Source organism: Tamandua tetradactyla, chromosome 5 (assembly GCF_023851605.1).
Source record: "Tamandua tetradactyla isolate mTamTet1 chromosome 5, mTamTet1.pri, whole genome shotgun sequence".
NCBI lineage: Eukaryota > Metazoa > Chordata > Mammalia > Pilosa > Myrmecophagidae > Tamandua > Tamandua tetradactyla.
Window position 1 is genome coordinate 144,976,172 of NC_135331.1, and position 13,683 is coordinate 144,989,854.

Here is a 13,683-nt window from a genome sequence, read left to right on the forward strand (position 1 = left end):
CTATCTGGCCCTATAAGACAAAGTTTGCTGATCTCTCCTGTAGATGCCTGGACCTGTTTTGCTGATAGTTCCACAAAGTTGACACCAGTGTACATATGCAGAAGGAAATGGGTGCAGATGCTTCTCTCAGAGGGCAGAACTCAAGGTCTTTTCATAGCTCTGGTCAGTATTTCCCTTGATGGGCTTTGTATATTTTTACTGATTTTTAGGATGTTGCTAATGGCTTAGCTGTTTTATCTAATGCCCCACTTGGACAACTACTGATTGGCAGATTAAAGATATGCCTCTTTGGACCATGAACTGTGTTAACAAAACAGTCTGCCCCACATAAGTAGAGATCTATAAATAAGGACCCATTTCTTGATGAGATCAACTGGAACCAAACTGTGGATTGAGTTTGCCTAGCCCAGATTGCTACTATGGCTGCCTGGATTCATCCAAATGTGGCAACCACCATAGACTGGACTCAAAGCAAAGGGCTCAATGTTTCTGATATATCCACTGCATGCCAGGCTTGTTCTTCTCACAGTGGGAGAGGCCACCTGGCACAGGCCTAGCTGCTGCCCAGTCCTGATGGATCACATTGGATCTTTGACATCCCTATTCCCCATCCTCCATCACATCTTTTAAGTCTGTCAGTGGTGACTCACTACTGTAGATACTTTTCCAGGTTACCATGTTGCTGTTCCAGTATGATCTGCTGACTCCAGCCACATTGTTGTGGCCCTTGAAACTAATGTTGTAACATGTTTGGCTTTATGGACCATTTGCAGTCTGACAATGGTGTACCTCTTAGCTCAAAAACCCCTCAATAATGGGCTGAAAGTCAAGTTGTTCTATGGATCTTTCACATTCCTCAACTTCCAGTGGCATCTGGTGTTGTCGAGCAGTGAAATGGCTTCTTCAGAAACTGACTCCAAAATATTTCTGACTGTATCTCTCTCAATTCTTCCTGGCCCACCCTCCTTCTTAAGGCATCTGATCACTGAATCTGACTGACTTCAGAAAGGGATCATCTCCTCCTGGCTATTTGCTGGTAATGGTCATGATAAAAGGGATAGGAGGTTTGTAACCCTATTTTGAAATTTTGGATTCTGCCCCAACCATTCCTGAGCATGATGCTTCTTTCTTTCTCTAACAGCAACCCAAGCCAGCCTGGTTGGTGTATCCTCTGGGTGGCTGCTTGGACAAAATATGGCTTAGGAAATTCAAATTTATTTCTGATTCAGCCACCTGGATTTTCTTGTTGTACTGATGTTGTTCTAAACCATAAGATAATAATCACTTGATTTAGTAAACTGCACACTGGGTTTTCCTCGGGTGGCCCCTGCAGGCCAAAGTAGGAACATAATGGGTCTCTCTGTAAGTTTTACAAAAATATACCTTCTCATATCTGATCCCTGCAAGATGAGAGATATCAGTAAGTGCAGGGGATGATTGGGGAAAAATGGCATTATAACTATTAAAATGGAATTCACTGGTTCTGCGACAATGGAGGTTAAAGCAATAACCCTTGCACCTGGGGGAGGAAACTTAGGAGATATGGCGAAGTAGGGCACTAACGATTTTGTCTTTCAGAGTCACTCCTGGAGCCTTCATGGAGGGAAACACCTGGTTCATCTCTCCCAAACTGTTGCAAACATGTCCCCTCAATTGAGGAGTCTATCAGAAAGAGTAGGGATGGATCCAGCTCCTCCACTTACCATGCAAAGCCTCTTTACCTCTAGATGTTATCCCACCCTTATTCTCAGATATTCCACAGGCAGATTAATACCACCTGATGGGTGGTGTGGACAAACAGGGCAAGCTGGACCTACTGCATTTAGGTAATCCCTCTGAAAATAAGAGCTAAAATCAATGATTCAAACTGAACTTACAACTCTAAGTCCTGCCAGTGGCCCAGATACCATGCTGGAGGTACTGCCCATCTGTTCCTGACTGATGTAGGAAGCAAGGCATTAATGTGCCTCTCTCATGAAACCACGGTAACTTATAACTGTGGGTAGTTGTAAGAGATATTCAAGTATTTAAAGAAACTCTAGTTTGCACCTGGTCCTCATTCAGCCTCAACTCACTGGCCAGAGTTGTTAAGAATGAGAATTGCCCTAGACTTCCTCCCTGTGGACCATGAAGGAATAGGAGCAATTGCTAATACATGCTGCTATATCTAGATTAATGCCGCAGGCCTTAAGGAGAAGGCTTTCTAAGGTAGAGTCTGATGGTTTATAGGGTTTTCAGCTGGTTAGCCCAGGACCCTGGGAGGCTTGATTGAGGTCTATACTACAGATTGGCCTTATCCTTTTGCTTGGAATTATGTTGATAGTAGCCTTAATTAGGTTCACCTATTCTAGAATCGTGTAAATAGAATCATCTATAAGTACTTTGATGTGTCTGGCTTCTTTCACATAATACTATGATTTTTGAGATTCATCTGTGTCATTAAGTGTAATAATTTGTTCCTTTTTATTACTGAGCAGAATTCCATTGTACAATACATCATGATACAATTATTCATTCATTTGTGTGTGGACATTTGGATTATTTCTAGATATTTTGAGATTATGAATAAAACTGCTATGGACATCCATGTCTTATTGTGGGCATATGTTTTCATTTCTTCTGGGTAAATGCCTAGGAATGGAATTGCTGAGTTTTACATTAACTTTATAAGAAATTGCCAAATTGTTCTCCCAAGTGATTGTTTTATTTTACATTCCCACTAGTAGTGATGAATTCCATATTTCTTACATCTTTGCCAACATTTGGTATTGTCAGCCTTTTTACTAATAGCCATTCTGGTGAATGTAGTTTGGTTGTGGTTTTAATTTGCATTTCTCTTGTGATAAATGATGCTGAGCATCTTTACATGTACTTGTTGGCCATTTGGATATCTCTTTTTTAGAGTCTGTTCAAACATTTTGCTTAGTTTTAATTGTGTCATTTGTCTTTTTATTATTGAGTTCTAAGAGTTCTTTAGAGGATACAAGGCCTTTGTCACATATTTCTCCCAGTCCAACAACACTCACTTTTAAAATAGTTTCACTTCAAAGACCTAATTTCTAGTCAACTGTATTTTGCTTAGTTCAAGGCTACTGCTGTTATTTTAAGCTTCATATTGCATTCTTTTGAATAATTTAAAAAGGCAGCGTATTTTATGTGCATTCCTTTCTATCTCTCCATTTAACACAGTGATGTCTACTAATGTCCATCCTCCAGAACACTTTGGGCAATCACACACCCGTAGCTCTGAATTTTTAGATTTCCCTATGGTTTCAGATCCCTGGCTTGGGTGAAATGATCACCACAATATAGTGAAAGTCGTATCACCTCCCTGTGTCCGGCGTCCATTTTTCCTTCCTCCTAATTTTATCAGAGGAGGAAATGTGCTCAGCTAAAATATATTTCCCAGCCTTCCTGCAGCTGGGTGTGACCGTGTGATGAGTCCTGGCTAATAACTTGATACCTTTCCATGGGGAATAAATGAAGAGAAAGAGGGCAAGAAAGATAATTCTTTTTTTTTTTTCTTGTAGTCAGCCTTTAGATTTGAGATGAATGCCAATGATGAATTGGCAAGATGAATGAATCTTACACTTACTTAAAGATTTATTAGATATTATAATATCATCGTTCTTTCCTCCTGTGGTAGCTTGGAGCTGTTATGTAGCCCAGAAAAGACCACGTTCTTTTAATCCATTCCTGTGGGTGCAGACCTATTGTGGGTGGGAGTTTTTGATTAGGTTATTTTAATTGAGATCTGACCCAGCCCATTCAAGGTGGGTTTTAATCCTTTTAAAGCAGTCCTTCAATGAGTACAAACAGAAAAAGCTGAGAGAGCTTAGAGAGAAAAGCGCTGGAGAAGCAAGCAAGGACCCACAGAACCTCACAGAGTGAGCCACTGGAACCAGAAGCTGAAAGCAAAGAAACTTGCAAGCAAGGACCAGCAGACACCAGCCATGTGCCTTCTCATGTAACAGAGTCTCCCAGATGTCAGCAGCCTGCCTTCAGAGTGTAGGAATCATCCTATTGATGTCTCAATTGGGACATTTTCATTGCCTAAGAACTGTTCATTGTAAGTTAAGAAATCCCCATTGCAAAAGCCAGTCCATTTCTGGTATACTGCATTACGGCAGCCTTAGCAAACCCCTTTTTCCTTTCTCTCCTCCTTTCCTTTTCCATTCTCTTTCCCCCTCTCTTCTGTCTCTCCTCTTTCTTCTCTCTTCTGCTTTTCTCCAGGATCATAACTTTATATTTTATGTCTAAGTTTTACATTTATAATAGGTAGTTAGACTGCAGATGATCAGCTTGTCTTGAATGGCTTGAGACCCAAGGGTGATGTAGCAGAGTACAGTTTCATTTTGATGCAGGGTCTTCCTTAAACTTCCATTCTAGACTCTTTTTATACATCTTCTCTAACATTTGACTTCACTTGCTTTTAATAGCCTACTGTTCCATAGTTATGAATTTCCATTGCCTCCTACACATCTGTTTGGATTGATATTCTACTGTTTGTCATACAAGCATGATTTCACTTTGAAAATGATTTCCTTTTGATAGATGCTTTGGTTGTTCAGGCAAGCATGGTCTTGTGTCCTTAACGTTTGCTTCAGCTGGTTTCAGCGCTCCAATAGTCATCCTGCAGGGTCTCAGTCATTCACTCACGCTAGCTCTGGACATCTTTGTAATTAAATGCCAAAAATATTGTATTCCTTGGATTAATCTAAATCAGGGGTTGGTAAATAATACCTGGTGAGCTGAATCACGTCCTAGTTTGTTTTCGTATAGCCTGTGAGCTAAAACTTGTTTTTACTTCTTTTTTGTGTGTGTGGGGGGAGCATGGTCTGGGAATCAGACCTGGGTCTCCTGCGTGGAAGGTGGGCATTCTAACCACTGAATACCCATGCACCCTTGTTTTTACATTTTTAAGTGTTATTAAAAACAAAATAGGAAAGAAGAATATGTGATACAGACCAAACGTATTCCACAAAGTCTAAAATATTTACTATCTGGCCCTTCATAGAAGAAGTTTGCTGCCCCAATCTACTAAAATTGTTTATGTGACATTCCATCCTGCAAAACAGCAAGCTGTATGTCCTCCCAATTTAGAAACTCTTTTTCAGGTGGCTTGACTTTAAGTATAGGCAATGTGAAATAGATATACCAAGGAGGCTCTCAAAAGATAGGGAGCAATCTCCCCAAGTAGCTGAAACAGATTCAGTGTGAGACTGTTTATGATTAGGTGAGACATATCGGATAGGCAATGGTTTCAAATTTGAGCCCCATATTGAAAATAACAAAAACCAGTGCTCTAAATTATATCAAAATAGAGCTGCTTCTCATTTGGTCATCTTCATTATAAGCTGCAGGGTGAGGAGTATCAGTGATTTATTTATCTGATGACAGGCAATAATTCGCCAAGAAAACTCAGGGGAGGTTAGCCAGTATTAAACAACTCTTTCACTCATTCACACCACTCATTATTCATATTGCCCATTATACAGCAGAATGGAATAAGCCTTCATTACTAGATTTATACATTGTGACATTTGCAATCAAATCGAACACAGTGCTGGTTAATTTTATGATGAAAATCTTTATATTCTCCCTTAAATCTTTCACTTCATTCAGGCTTTGTTACCACTATATCCCCTTTACAAACTCCTTACCTTATGCCACGTACTCCCTTTTCTGCCTTTGCTCAGGTAGGGCCCCACCCAGAGTATCTGCCCCCTAGCTCTGTCTATTGAAATTCTGTTTTCTCTTCAGACACCAGCTTCAATCTTCACTAGGAAACTTTCCCAGATCCCCTCAGTTGGAATTCCTCCCTCTAGGCCCTAGAACCCAATGTCCTGGGCCAATTTTTAGATTTGTTTCTGGACCTGGGGCTCCCCACAATGCAGTCTGTGTAAATTCAAGTTGTACACCCAAATGTGTCACAGAACCAGGCGTTAATTTCTTGTAGATGGCTGTTTTCCAACCCAAGGGCCCCAGAAGGAAAAACACTTTCCTTAAGGCTTGGTTAGACTGGTGGGGTGTTTTCCTAGTGCTTTTTCTCAGGAGGAAGCAATGCTTCAGGGCTCTGACCTTCATGCCAAAGGTTCAGTTGGACTCCCAGCCTCGTGTAATGCACAGGCTGAGCTTCTTGTCCTAGAGTTGGTTGTTGCTAGAACCTCCATCTCATCCAATCCCTTCTAGGCAACTGATGTCATGCTTCCACTGTAAACTGCTCCATTTTGGGTTTCTGTCTTTGTTTCCACCTTCTCTGTTTTTGCCTTTCTTTTATGCTTGGCTATATACTACAATTGCTTTGTGATGTTGTCCCATTTGATACAGCATTTCAATGTTTTTGGAACTGGGTGTAAGGCTAGTAATACAGGGAGGGAGTCTGGTCATGTGAGCTCATTCTGCTATGTTGCCTGGTAGTCATAGAACTGTACTGTTATTTAATTATATTAATTGTCATAATTATTCATTCCATTTAATCTAAGCAAACAGAAGATCCCATCTGTACTTCTTATGCAATATCACTACTTTTTCTAACATCTAGATATCTAAGTGTCCTGGAAAAGATTGTTTCTGAGTTTTTCCAACTAAAGAAATACATCTTGGGGAGAAAAGTTTAAGTGGTCAGAGATGACTGGAAAAAAAGGAACAGGCCAAGGGTATTTTCCAACTAATGAAAACATAATCAATTTTCAATTATCTGGACCAATGGTACAGTACCCCAATGCAGTTAACCAGGAATTCACAGAATGTCACAGTCAACTCTATTCCAAATAATGTTTAAATAATAACTTATCATTCTGAGCCCACAAATTGAGCATTTTTCACATAACTAAAGTGATGGCTACAACCAGTCAAATAAAAAGGTTGATTTATATTGAAAACAGCTGTGCATTTTAAAGGCTGAATCTTATTTTACAGGTCAGTTGTCCAATTTCATGCAATTTCAATCAAAGTCACTATGGGGGAATAACACTGAACTGATGGATAGGAGCTATACATATCAGGGTATTATTTTGTGTCTATGGATCTACAGAAAATTAAGGCAACTTGACCCATTTCTTGGTAACACCCACTTTTTAGTTATCTAAATTATATATACTTGAAATAGCAAGCCTCCTACCTGAGGGTATAACTCCCAGAATGAATTCTTTAATTCCTTCCTATAACATGCATTACTAGGGAACACTGACAGACAGGGCGTGCTTACAGCCAAGTATCCATAAGAACTGGTACAAAGTACTGCGCTATGTCAGCAAGGGATACAAAAAATGGAGCAAAAGACCAAAGGAGGATGAGGAATTCCGTATTTTACTCTGCTTCATAGAGCCATAGATTGTGACAGTCAGATGGAAACTCAGAGAGTGTGAAGTGTTGCCCCACTTGTTTTACATACATAGAAACCAGGCTTGGGAATAGTGAAATGACTTACTCAGGGTCCCACAGCCGGACACAGGACTGCGGCTGGAGCCCAGTCCTCTTCTTACAGACCTTCTAAGAACATTCATTACTGGGGTACTCTGAGGAGGTTTGTGTTATAGCATTTGAAGATAATGGGCTCTTTTGGAACAAACGCCTATACCTTGTTATAATAAACAGGCCTAGGTATGTGTAGCAAAGCTACAGAAGGAAGAAGACAAATAATTGGCATTGTTTTTCCTTTTAGCTCTTGATTCTAAACCATTAGAATATTTCTAAACATTTTGTAATATAAGGAACTGCAACTCAATTTTCCTATTTTGTGCAGGTTGTTTTAGTACTGAGATATTTTATGCGGACAGGTTGGAAATTGTAATGGGAAGCTACAGGTGCATAAGTAAATGAAATAAGGAAAAACATCTAATTTTCCTAGGTGAGCTTTGAAATTTAACAGTGAAATTCAGAGTGTGCATTTTAAGGGACAACTGTGACCTTGGCTCCCCTGGTGCATTCAGCATTGCACTTTTTTTCAGATTGGCAGACACACGATCTCTGCACTTGTTGTTGTTGTTTAACACCTATCATAGCTTTTTGCTTGGTAAGTGTTCACTGGACACTTGTTGGATGACTAATTCTTCACATCACAGAACTGACCAGTTGAACAAAGAAACAAATGTGCGTAGGGAGGGGAGCGGGGGGGCGATACCTTCAGAATCACAAACTGCACAGAATATCTGAGATACTTCCTGCAGTTCTAATATTGATCTAAGAGTGTTCTTAAAACATTACTATGGCAACAATCCCTATTCAGTGGAGGAGAGCAATCCATTATCTATGCAAAGAAAGAAGTGAGAAAAAAGTATTTCCGATACTGCCTTTTTTACACCCCGCAGACGTGTCCTGACCTCTCAGCCTCATTTTTGCTGAGAACAATGTTTGGAAAATAAAATTTGCTGAGAGTTACTCACTAACTCTGGAAGATATCATCAATTCAAGCACCATATTATAGGTAACAGCTTCTTACTGATTTAAGATCTTCCACAGAAATGAATTCTTTCATCAGACTTAAAGTTATTCAGGTTATCGTTTGAGAACACCATGAAAAAATGAGATAATATTTTCAGCCAGTAGCTGAAAATTGCTGCATAGGATATATTGCAAAGATGTGCCTGTAGGGTGCTCATGAATTTGTTCATAAGGCATTCACTTTAATGTATTTATTGAGTGTAGTTTATAAGAAAGGAGAGTTCAGATGTCAGTTCCATCAAAAACCGTTACTAGAGTTTTTTGATGCTTTTTGAATCTTTACAACTAGATTTTGTTTTTATTCTCAAGCTATCCAAGCCTCCCCCAAGCATGCTCTAACTCAACAATATTTCATTTCAATCTTTCCTTTTCCCACATTGTTTATTATCTTTGTTTCAAAAATGAGAAAAGTAAGGAAACGAGGCTGTCTATGTGGCATAAATTGCTATTATAAATTGGGCCATTTCTGGTTAATTTGCTTGATGGCCAAATTGTCAAGGCACTTCAAATATATATATATGTCTATACACACAGGTAAGTATGTAGATCCTCTGGATTGACTAGATAAGTAGATTGCTCAAATGCTAAATAACTTCTTACTCATAATGTGGTCTATGGACCTGCAGGAGAGCATCACCTGGGAGCTCGTCAGAAATGAAGAATCACAGGCCCCACCCCAGACCTCTCAGACCTACAGTTTAACAAGAGCCCCAGGTGATCTATATGCACAGTAAAGTTTGAAAAGCATTTCTAGAACAGATTTTATCCAGGAAAGTAAGTTGAGACAATTATCTAAGGGAAAACAAATCTGTTTCAATTATCTATATGATTAAAAAAAAAAAAGATTCTTTCAGAGGTGGAGCATGGAATGGTCAGAAGATTGAATTATCTATATAAATACCTCAGTTCTCCATTTATCCTGCTAAGATGGGCACTGCCGTGATAACTTCTCAGAGGTGATCATTCAAGTCTCTTAAATCCCTGATGAGATGGGGGAGGATAGTACTGCTCATCATTTAAAGATAATTATTTACTACACAAACAAAACTGAAATTTTTAAAATGAAAAAAAATTTTGTAAATCGTACCACATACCTTTCATAACTATCAATGCCTGCTGGTCTTTATAATATTCACACATGATGTTTACATAGTTGTATTTGTACACTGATTCATTTATTCCAAGCTAATGGGATGCATGGGTGAAGTTGTGGAGGTTGGATGGAGAGAATGTGGATGTTTCAGTCATTTGTGTTTATTCTTTAAGCAAAATTTCAACAGGTATTCTGTGTCTCAAGCCATAACTGTGCTTCGGGTGTCCTGAGATATTATGCCCCCTAATCCACTGAAAGGTTGTGGAAGCGACTAGAACTTCTTTGAAGAATCACTTCCAACCACATACAAGTTGTGAAAAGTTTGGGAGGAGCAGCCTTAAGCCTGCTGTTGCAACTTCTACAGGTCTCCACCTTTATTTGATTTTTTTAGCAACTTTATTGAAATATAATTTACATACCATACAATTCACCAATTTAAAGTGTACAAATCAATACTTGGAGGAACTGAGAACTGGAACACAAATGGACATGTACACACTGGTGTTGATGGTGGCAGTGCTTGCTATTTGCAATGGATAGAGGTGATGTAAGAGTACATTGACTGAAGAATAGAAGGGGGAATTGTGTTGTATATGTACAGTAGAATATTGAGCAGCTGCAAGAAGGAATGAAGTTGTGAGGCACCCAACTAGGTGAATGAACCTTGGGACAATATGTTGAGTGAAATAAGCCAGAAACAAAAAGACGAATATCATAATGCCTCACTGATATGGACTAACTATGATGTGCAAATTCTGAGAATTGAATTCGAGAGCATAGATTATAGGGGAAGGTTTATTGTAAAGATTCCTAAATTGTAAGCTCTTACAGCAGTCACATCTACTCCAGAGTTGTAACTTTTATTTCTAATTCTGAGATGCTGACATCTTTGTGTATAACGTGGTTGTTCCCTGGAACTTCGGGTATCTGTGTGACACCTGAGACTATATAGTTCCGCAGCTGTGAAAGTCAGCATTACCCCACATAGCAACTGTTTCAAGAAGCTAAAAAAGAGTTCAGATTTCAGTTAGAGATAGGAGTGAAGCAGATCTTGTTAGAACTAAGGTAAATCAGACTAAAGGGTAAAGGATGTTATTGACTGTGTTTTAAAACTTCAAGCTCTCTGTGAAGCCAAAGGAAGAGATGTTTATTCAGTGCGAAATTCATATTTTCTGTAGCACGCTATGTAATTTAACCTGTATGGTCATTTATTTGAACACCATAATTACATGGAAACTCGAATCGGGAATGTGATCTTTTTTGTTTGTGCAGTCTAGTGTGATGAACTGATACATCCCAGAGTAATCTGGGCAGAAAAAAAAGTATTAGCAAAGTCCCCTAGAGGGACTGAGGGAAAATGTGGAAATATTAAACCTCACCTGGGAATTCCTGATATTCCTAAAAGCATTGGGGACTACCAATTTAATAGGCCAAGCCTTTGATCTTGGGGCTTGCCCTTATGAAACTTATTCTTGCAAAGGAGAAGCTAAGCCTAAGAATCACCCCCAGAGAACCTCTTTTATTGCTTCTCTCTCTAAGCCAATTCTGCAGGTAAACTCACTGTTCTCCCTACTATGTGGAAAAGAATTACTCCTGGGGGCAAGCCACGGTGGCTCAGCAGGCAAGGACGCTTGCCTGCCATGCCAGAGGACCCGGGTTTGATTCCCGGTGCCTGCCCATGTAAAAATAAAAAAAAAAAGAATTACTCCTACGGAGAGTTGGGACCCAGTATCATGAGATGGAGAAAGCTGAGAAAGCCTTCTTGGCCAAAAGAGGGAAGAGAGAAATGAGACAAAATAAAATTTCAGTGGCTGAGAGATTTCAAATAGTAAAGATGTCACTCTGGAGATTATTCTTATGCAGTATACAGATAGTTCTTTTTAGTCTATTAGAATAGCTAGAAGGAAATATCTGAAACTGTTGAATTATAATCCAGTCACCTTGATTCTTGAAGATGATTGTATAACTATATAGCTTTTGCGGTGTGATTGTATGATTGTGAAAACCTTTTGACTGACATTCTCTTTATCCAGTATATGGACAGATGAGTAAGAAAACAAGACAAAAATATATAAATAATAGTAGGGGATAAGGGGTATAGGATGTTTTGGATGTTCATTTTATTTTTATTCTTATTTTTATTTTTTGGAGTAATGAAAATGTTGAAAATTGATTGTGATGATACTTTGAACCACTGATTTTATATTTTGAATGATTATGTGGTATGTGAATATATCTCAATAAAATTGCATTAAAAATAAATCACAAAGAAAAAATAATTCGAAATATGAAAAAAGTATTAAAAATCTGTGGGAGAATTTTAGGTTGCCTAATATGTATATAGTTGGGATTCCCAAAGGAGGATAGACAGGAAAAATAGTTGAAGTGGGTGAAAATATTCCAAATTTGATGAAAGCCTCAACAAAGAAATAGAAAGTCTTATCAAAGAAATAGAAGAACAGGAAAACGTCCAAGCATATGGCAACTAAACAACACAGTGCCAAAGTTTTGATGGGTCAAAGACAAAGTCTCAAAGGAAATAAAAAGAATCCTTTGAACAAGATGAAAATGAAAATACAATATGTGGGACATACCTAAAATATATGGGACATACCTAAAATTGTGCTGAAAGCACAATAACTTATAGCACTAAATTCTTACATTAAAAAAGAGGTAATGTCTCAAATCAATAATCTAAACTTCCACCGTAACCTAGAAAACGAAGAGGGAAATAAATCCAAAGCGAGCATAAGGAAAGAACTAATAAAGATAAGAGCATAACTCAATGAAACTGAAAACAGAAAATAGAGAAAATCAATGAAACACAGCTCACTCTTTGGAAAGAGCCATAAAACTGACAAACCTTTAGCAAGATAGACAAAGAGAAAAAGAGAAGACACAAATGACCAATATCAGAAATGAAACATGGAATATCACTCCAGACATTAAAATGATAAGGGAATACACTGAAGAACTCTACATTTATATATTTGACAACTTAGACAAATGGTTCAAATACTATAAGAGCACTAACTACTACAACTCACCCAGTATGAAATTTATGACTTGAATAAACCTATGACTATTGTCCTTAACTCAGCCTATTACAACTTTGCTCCCACACATCTTTTTTGTGCTATTATTGGCAAATATATTAAACATACTTTACATTTCTATATGTTACAGGCCCAACAATTTACTATATACATGCACAATTGTTTTTTTAATCAACTAAGGGAAGAAAGAGGAAAATATGCATTAATAGTATCTATTATAATTACATAATAACCTTTACCAGTGCTCTTTGCTTGTGTGGATTCAAATTTCCATCTGGGTTCTTTTCTTTTATACCAAAGAACTTCCTTTAAATTACTTTATAAGGTGGGTCTTCTAGCAATACATTCTCTCACTTTTTGTTCATCTGGCGAAGTTTTTATTTTGCCTTCAGTTTTGAATGATAGATTTGCTGAATATAAGATCCTTGGTTGACAGATTTTTTTCTTTAAGCACTTTCATTATATTACCCCACTGCCCTCTGGCCTCCAGTGTTTCTGAAGAGAAATCAGCTGTTAATCCTATAGAGGTTCCTTGTAAGTGACAGGTCATTTTTTTCTAGCTGCTTTGAAAATTTCTCCTTGGCTTTGCCTTTTGGCATTTTATTCTGAAGTGTCCGTGGGTTTCTTTCCATTTATCTTACTTAGTGTTTTTTGAACTTCTGACTCAAAAAGTCTATGATTCTATTCCTCAAGAAAAAATTGGAGTTAATTAGATCAGACTACTTGACAAGGAACCTAATTGCATTTTGTTTCTTTCTATGACATTATTGAACATATTGATACTGAATACTGTCAAGAAGGCAGTGGAGAGTTAGACTTGGCTCAAAGATTTCCTACTGATTCAAGTGGGAATGCCAAGATATTCTTGCTTTTAGTCTGATTCCACCTTGGTAAAAGCCCTTTTGGGTAAAAGAATTGATTCTTAGGTTAAATCACTATGTGGATTAGTGGATCAGAATGACCTCATGGGGCCCATTGCCCTTTTAAACATTTTTACCGATGACTTGAAGGAGACATTCATAACTGGGAGAGATATCTAACATGTTAGACAACAGAAGCTGGATTCGAAAGAATCTCCATAAACCTAGA